We start from the raw sequence: 9,268 nt of genomic DNA on the forward strand, positions 1-9,268 counted from the left end.
TTGGTTTTTAAGGCTTAAAGCATTTGATAGGCACTCTAACTATAATTATTTGACATATTATTGTGTACAGACAGTCCCAAGTCTGCAGTAGAATGGAAAGGAAAATGGTTATTATTTTCAAATTTAGTTGGTTTATTTTTCGGACAGAACTTGATGTAAATTCGGGCCCGCGCGGGGAGCCAATTATTGTAATACGTCCTTATTAAAACACTACTGTACAATTATTGGTTTCCTACAAATTTATAACAATACTGTAACAATATGTATAATAATATATTACGGTGAGTGATTAAAAATAAATATATGTACTTGACAGTCGTCTAATATGTAAACACATTCTTTGTGTTTGACTAGCTTTCAGAATGTTTAAATTGTATATTTGTACAACACTATAATAGTATGGGGCATGTTATGAGGTCGACACGACAATTATATTATAATACTGTTGTTGATGTAATTATATTGTGGCTGCAAACTATTTATTTTTTTTTTTTTCAAAACAAAAAAATAAAAAAATAATCATTACATCATCATTCGTCATCGTATCAAAGCGATAACGGTATATTACATTAAATTACAACGATATGTACGCATATATTGAATCTAATTTCATTGTTGAAAGTTCGTAGAAAATTTGACGCATCAGACATTCGACCTAATATTATGTATTTACTCGTGCACGCAGACTATTGACAAACAAAAATTAATATGCGACAATATACAGGGTAATTCACCGAGCATGCTCTCGTATATCGTTTTTATCATTTAATAATCTATATTTATTATAATTTTTTAGATTTTTGTATTTTTGGGTTTTGGGATTTTTGGAACTTGAAATATAAAGACCATAATATTTCATATAGGTACTTAGATTTGTATGCTATTTAAGGAGTGTCCTGTGGCGATATAAACGGCTTCTTTTCAAATGAGAACCGGCACCATCGTTTGTATTCTAAAATGTGCGTAATATTTTTTGAATGTTGAGCATCTAAATCAACGAATCTAACGAGCTGTTTCTGAGCTTTTAAACTTGACTTATGGTTTTTACATTAAACATAAAATATAATTTGTATCTAATATTCACCCTAGTACTTCTTAAACTAGGAACATTTTTACAAACATAAAATTGTATTTTATTAATTACTATAATTTTCAAATCGTATTAGCCACCATGTATTCAAACATATTATCATGTTCTACTGTAATATACTGTTCTTAGTACGTAGAGTTTAATATTTCAGAAATTACTCGTTTGAATTTCGATTTGTATACATCAACAATTTTTAAAACATATTATCTGCTTAAAAATTTACTGTAAAAAGGGTGGCTTATATTTAAAAAATAAGTCTGTATTGGCAGAGGACTCTCCTTAAATGCTATAAAAATGCTAGCTAGGTATTAAAATGTGGTCTTTAATAGTTTGTATACATATTTAAAAATTACAAAAATCAGAATTTTAATAAATATTATTAAGGGTCCTGGTTGCAATTTTCAAATTTTCCGCAGTTCTATAAAATTGAAAGTAAATTTTAAATTTTATAGTTGCTACCTCAATTATAATACTTTTGCCACTAATCTACTACCCGATACCTATTTAGGGGAGTTAATAGGGTGTATTATATTGATAAAAACACACTTTACATGAAAAACTCTCACACCCCGTAGATTGGTCCGATTTCCGTAATTTTTTTTTGTTAGATAGAGGAATATTTTGTACAGGACACTTTGGACTTCGATTTTTGATTACGTTGCTAAAAAAAAAAATAATGCAAAAACTAAAAAGTTTTAAAAATGGATTAAATTCAAACTAGTAATATAAGATTTAAAAAAATAATTTTGAAAATCCAAGGCTAATGCGCCCTGCAATAAGTCTTCTTCTATCTAACAAAATAAAAAAAATTACCGAAATCGGACCAATCTACGAGACGTGAGAGTTTTTCCTGTACCTAAGACATGTTTTTGAGCAAAAAAACAGGTCGCGCGCACGCCCCTTAAAGGAAAAATGGGGATGATTATCGGTGAGTCTCCCCGTATAAATGTGCATATTTATATCTTATGATAAAATGCTTAATATTATATGCCATTTGATAATGTTTTGAATCTTAAAAAATGCATAAACATCTATTATAATATTATATCAATATGACAATATAATATTATCATATTCATATAGGCAGGTATGTTAAAATACCAACTGCATTATGCAAGTAAATAGTATCAAATTCTCGAATCATGCGTATATATTATAGAGTTATAAACTATTATAAATGTTATAATACAATATAAGTTTTGTGTGGTAATCAACATAAAATAACGATATATTGTATTAATGTTTTCAAAATATTTGGGCCTCTATGTAAAAGTTTCTATATAGTAGGTACACGGTGGACACGATGTATACTGAAACAATGAAATATGTATAATATGCATTGTATAATAATGTACATTTTTATAACTGTATCTATATGTAAATTATACTATATTCCGATTTTTTTTTTTAATAGTATTGATATCCATTTATACCATAATAAACACTAATGAGATTTGGTAACTATTATCGCTAGACACTTTTATCTTTGATTCTTTTCAAAGGTCAATAAGCCATAAACGGTAATGTTGTGCGGTGCGTATATAATATTATGTTTATATTTTATACCGTAGTCCAGTGATTTCAAATGTAGCACGCATACATTATTTACAAATGGATGTATTTTTTCGGATAGTAATATTTCATTGAAGGATAAAATTCAACACGGCAACCGGCGGATAATTTTGTATTTATAATACTCCGCATGTTATATTTGGCGGACGTCATACACAAATTAATTTCTATATCACACGTGGCTTCCTCTCTCCATATAGGCTATCATCAATTCGCTTCATTGGACGATTAATAGTGTTTTAATTTTTGCAATTTGTTAGAGGACCCTTAAACTTTCTAATTCAACAAACAAACACGCCGGTGCCTTTTTGCGGGCGCGCCAGCACTATTCGCAGACGTCTAAATCACGAAAATATGCTTATTGTTTTGTGGTTCGGAGCTCATAAAAACGTTAATCTTTTTAAAAAAGCTTGACGATTTAATACACACAATATTCTTCATAATTTGTTTTTACTAGAATTCACAAACAATTCAGAGTAAAGCACTAAGCCACATTAATTTTTTATGAGCGTCTGGAAGTTTAAACGATAACGAAATTACTATAATAATAATAATCATCCGATATAATGATTTTTGTTATTTTGATGCAATTAAAATAATAATAATCCTAGATACAATTCACTAAAATTAAAATTATTATTTTTCATACCTACGCAATGAAATTTAAAAAATATTCAGTCTTACTTCAAGGCATTAATTTATATTATGAACTTATTTACATTGCAGTTCTACCATACCTACGTCGGTATTAATTATAAGTTAATAACAATAATATATTAATTATTAACATATACGCATAGGTATGATTATGATATAATATCTACGGTTAGTTTGCCACTGCTGGATCCCAGATTAAAATTCCAGAAAACCTTGATGAAGCACTAAATACGGATCAAGACAGCACCGAATATTTTAATATCTCAAATAAACTATATTGTACAACCTAATATAGCATAATATATTAAATGTATCATAGTATTGCACTATAAACCATTATGACTTATTAATGTACAATTTCATGATCCATTGTTGCTGTGGCTTTAATAAAAATAAAACAATAATAATATTGTTATTATTATTTTATAAGATATGCGTTTTTTTTTGCAAAAAAAAAAAATGAACATATCGTAATAACCATATGTGACTATAGTAGTAGAAAAATAAATTGTATAAAATATCTTTAGCAATTGAGACTACAAACCGTTTCCGCTTAGAATTATTTTACGTGTGAAATTATAATTTATCATTGAATTCATATTTAACGCATCCGATACTGGTGACCTACTCCATGACGAGGTACCCATCTACACATGATATCTTCCATATAGTACGGCGCATTCCCGGATTTTTATTTTTATTCAAAATAAATAATTCCAATCTATACCAAGTCTGTTCTTAGCCTATAGGCTGTAGTGTAATAATCGAATTTGAAATTTCATAAAATAATTTCACCCATAAGTAGCTCAAAACAAAAACTAATACTTTTATGAAATACATTGCAGGTCGTTGAGTTCTGAATCCGAAATTACGTTTCAAAACATTATTTAACATCCCAAAATGTTACAGCTGATATTCTAGTCGGTAATTTTAACACATTATCAACTATCATATCCTGCACGATGCTCTTTCAGCGGAAATCGATGATCTCAATCTATGTCGGTCGATGTAGTAGGTATAGTAAATATGGTGAATAATGACCAGGGTTATCTACACGTGTAGATAACCGTGATATAGACATTCAGACTGTGTCAGTGATGTGCGGCGAACGTGGTTTTACGACGTCATGCTGGGGTGGTTGGATACAATAAAAATATATAGTGAATAACAACATTAGACAAAAATTAAAATATTTACAGTCACATAATAATTATATCCATTATATTATCATATTATAATGCTATATTATTAAGGGGATTAAGAGTGCGTAGGTACCTACTGAAATATTATATGCTATCATGGTTTATAAATGTTCACCACTGGTCACATTGTTACAGGGCCGTATTTACACTTTTTACGCCCTGGGTCAACAATATTTATATGCCCACCACATAAAAAAAAATAAAATAAAAAATAAATCCGTTTTTTAATTGTTTAGTTATAGTTATTTATTTATGAAAATTTTGTTAAAAACACAGATCACGATGACACATTATTTTCATTATTGTCAAATTAATGTATAACAACATGATAGGTACACTATAAAAAAAATTATAAAAATTAATATTTATCATTGTTTGACAAAATGAGTAAATATAGGTACTCAAACAAATTCTTACCAAAAAAAAAAAAAATGTTGTTTATATAATATACCTACTCCGGCGCCTGGCCACCCCCTCAATGTGTCGAAAATTGGCTGCCCGGGGCAAATGTCCCAGTTGCCCCCCCCCCTTAAATACGGCCCTGACTGGTTAGCGTTATCGTCTATAGCGTTATCGTCAATATATCATTATTGACCACAAATCGTCACGAGCCACGGCGACTGCTGCGGGAAAATGGACATCGTCGTAAGCGTTAAGTAGGCACAAATCGAACATTATAATATTGTTATAGTTTCGACCGCGGAAATGCGGAATACACGATGCTCGCGTTTGCGTGAATAAATGCTGTTCGCAATACTTCGTGTACAAAACATCACGTACAATAACGCTCATTATTATTAGATTCTATTTTTTTTTTATTCACTCCACTCAACTAACCTATATCAGGCTTATTGTGTCGATTTCATACAGACTGTTTTTCACTATTATAATATTATATGCCTAAAAATAAAAAGATATTATGACCGTATTGCGGCGTAAGCTCGTACGCGTATTGCATACACGTTAATATTATACCGTGACATTACAATATATAGGCACGACACCTATTCTAATATAGGTACGCATAATATTATCGCCGCGACCGTGTATGATACGTGGCGATATAGGTACACAGCACACGTCATATGGGTACAGCCCGGTATACACCGCGTACAGGTACGATATTATAATGTACGCGTATCTATTATGCACACCGGGACGCGTGTGAGCCTCAGACGGAAGGGGGGGCCAAGGAGGGGGCGCGATGAGGTTTCGACGGTTCGGTGAGGTGGAGGCGAGGTGGCGTCGGGCCGGCGTGCACGGACGGCGCGTAGACGACGACGACGACGAAAAACCCCTGTCTCGTCACAAATAATTAAACGCGTTTGATCGGCTGCTCTAACCAGACGGAGCAGACGCGCTCCGCGCACACACGCGCACACACGCACCGAGCCCCAGACAATGACGACGGCTTGCTCACACGCGCGCGGCGCTGCCGTCTGTATGCATACCGTATACGCCTCTTCCCCGCTTCGCGAACGCTTTAGAGCCGCCGTCTACGCATACACACAAACCGCACCACCGCGCCCCGCCCGGTCTCTCTTCGCATGTCCCGGCGGCGGAGAGCACACGATCGTGTTTATCGCGGGGAGGCGGCCCGCTCGTCCGTCTAGACGGATAGTGTTTACGGCGCGGTGTGCGTATATACATAATATATTATATATACATGCGGTATACGCATATATTGTATACACACACACACACACACACACACACGCACAAACGGTACGCGCGCACACGCACACAAGCGCGCACTCACCGTCAGCCGCCGTCTAGTGTACTTCTCTCGTCCCGTCACCGCGGCACCTCTTTCCCCCCCCCTCCCCCGTCGCGACCGGAGCAGCAGCAGCAGCAGCCGCCGCCACCGCCATCACCACCGCTCGTCGTCGTTCACGACTTTTTCACTATTATAATGCACCGCCGCCACGACTACGGCCGGTCGTCGTGAATACTAATAACGGTAGAGGGAAAAAAACACAACGCGTAGCAGTAGTAGTAGTAGTAGTAGTAGTTGTTGTTGTAGTAGTAGTAGTAGTAGTAGTAGTAGAAGTAGTAGTAGTAGTATTAGTAGTATTAGTAGTATTAGTAGTAGTAGCAACAGTAGACAGTAGCAGTAATAATAATAAAACATATTTTATATAATAATAATAATAATAATAATAATAATAAAAATATATATGCGGACCGGTCGAATAGAGGACATTGGCCATTGGATGCGCATTGTCGTCGTTTGACCTCTTCCACTTTGGTCTGCATAGCAGAGTCCGTATCGACCACGGCGACGATTAGGGGGCACCCGGATGGGGGAAAATTCGGAGCATATTGTATGTAGAGTGTGCGGCAGAAGAGTGTGTGCTCACTTACAAGTTATAACGAAATATTAAAAATTATAACGTTTTGAGGTTGTAAGCCGACCCCGTTGGGTATATTTTTGAATGTAATCATTCTGAAATGTGACGATCGTCAGCAGACTGGCAACAAATATTATCAAAATACTTGTTATACATAAAAAAAGACATCACCTATTTTGATCCGGCAACGTGCTGTTATACAAACAAAGACAATATAAATGCTGACACAACTACTCATAGGTATGTGGTTAAACTATTGTGTTTAGGCCGTACCTGCCGACAAAAGTGATGATTCTTACACAAAAACTCATTTCAGATTTGACGCCGTATTCTTTACATTCATCATTTTTACCCTACTTAATAAACTTACGTAAACTAATATAATATAAACTAATTTTATAACTGCTTTATATGCTCTATAATAGTATATGACTAAATATACAACTAATTTCAAAATTAATATAACATTTATTGGTGTTATATATTATTATGTAGGTACTACTCATTTTTAACATAACGTAACTATCAACATTCTCATATTTTAAAAATCAGTTATGTTGTTGTTGTTATTTTAACCATATGTGTTGGTTGAAAAAAACGCTAATTACAGAGTGTAGATTCAAAACAACAGAAGCAACATAATATCTAACTTAACCAGAGTAGTATTTACACTAATTATTGGAACTTTAAGCTGAAAAACGACGTGCAAATGTGCAGTATATAACAGTGTCACCACTAGGTGTTGAACTCAATACAGAGTTCTAAGTGTGAATGGTCTGTAGCTTGCATTAGTCTAAATACATATTCCATTAGAAAATTTAGAACTATCACTAGTTTTAAAAAACAGTATATCCATTCGGCTATCTGCAGGAATCTTAAAATTATATTTTAAATATAATAACTTAAACTATAATGTTTGGCCGACTTTTTACTGAACAACCTTTTTAATACATGTATATATACACTGTCGTACAGGCCCGTTGATCAATATTATACAATCCTTATTCAATTACCTTGACTGGAATATACTTACTTTTTTAATGGGAATTTAATAATATCGTTCTTGTTTTTTAATAATTTTCACCGTCACCAGACTCGCAACAAGTTCACCGACATCGTCCCCGCCGGACGAAAACGATTAACAATTTTTTTTTTTTATCTTACACTCCCGACAGCCGGCTAGACAGATGCCGTCGATGTAGGTTAAACCCGGTGTCTGTACTCGGCAGTGGAAAATACTAGCACTCATTTTCTCAAAACTCAACAGTAATTTTCAAACGTTCGTCTTCTATAATATAATAAGTAATAATACTAGAGAAAGGATTTCGATGCAACAATAGTAATAACTATATAATATAGCATGGATATTAAATATGAAATGGAGTTTTACGAGTGTATATAATATCATAATATATATGATTAAATTAAAAACAATCATGATTTAGAACCGTAAACATACACTAGAAACAGTATACACATAAAATTACATTATCTATATAGGCATTAAATATTTTTTCGGACGTTAATAATATGAGCTGTACATTATTGGGCAACAACTCTATGGATATTAGATAAATATTAAAGTTAATATTAGATACAGCATAAACTGATGCAGTTAACCAGAAAAATACATATCTAAGCACATGGATAACATATTCTCTCTAATGATTTCTGTACGTTTTTTTACAATATAGAAAATGTGAAAAAAAAAAAAACTAGTTATCGGAATGAAAAACGTATAATATAAGTATAATTATTATATCGCGATGGTTAAAATGTGAAATTATGATCCCAAATGAGTCGATTTCTAAGAATATTGGAGATTAAAATATTATCAAAACTATTTTATTATTATTTAATTTTATAAAATAGCTTTTTTATATTCTTAATAATGTAGGTACTCATAATTATTTGTGGCTACGAGGTTTTAAAACATTTCATTATAATATATTATTAATGATAAGTATTTACTATTTTGATAGTTTTCATGACGGTAGACGCTGTACGTACGTGTTTTACACTCCCCCCCACCACCCTACTGACACAATTTAAATTGTTCATACTCCTGTTTACATTTATTTTCCAGTACACCGCTATTATTTAAGATAAATGGAGGTAATTTAAATCTGTCTCCACTCAGAAATTTGATATTATATAGTCACTTGATATTCATATATTTTTACATAAGCTTCTTGGATAAATAATAATAATATTGGTCCAGCTTAATAAAAAAAAAAAATACGTCAAATAATTATTGAAATTAGTCTACAGATTAAATACCGCTGTGTTTCGAATGCCATCCTAGACGATTATTATGTTCAGGGCCGGATCTTAACTTTTTAACACCCGGGGAAAGTTAAAACAATACGCCCATCTCGGGGATATTACCAGAATTA

The sequence above is a fragment of the Acyrthosiphon pisum genome, chromosome A3 (assembly GCF_005508785.2).
Source record: "Acyrthosiphon pisum isolate AL4f chromosome A3, pea_aphid_22Mar2018_4r6ur, whole genome shotgun sequence".
NCBI classification, from domain to species: Eukaryota; Metazoa; Arthropoda; class Insecta; order Hemiptera; family Aphididae; genus Acyrthosiphon; species Acyrthosiphon pisum.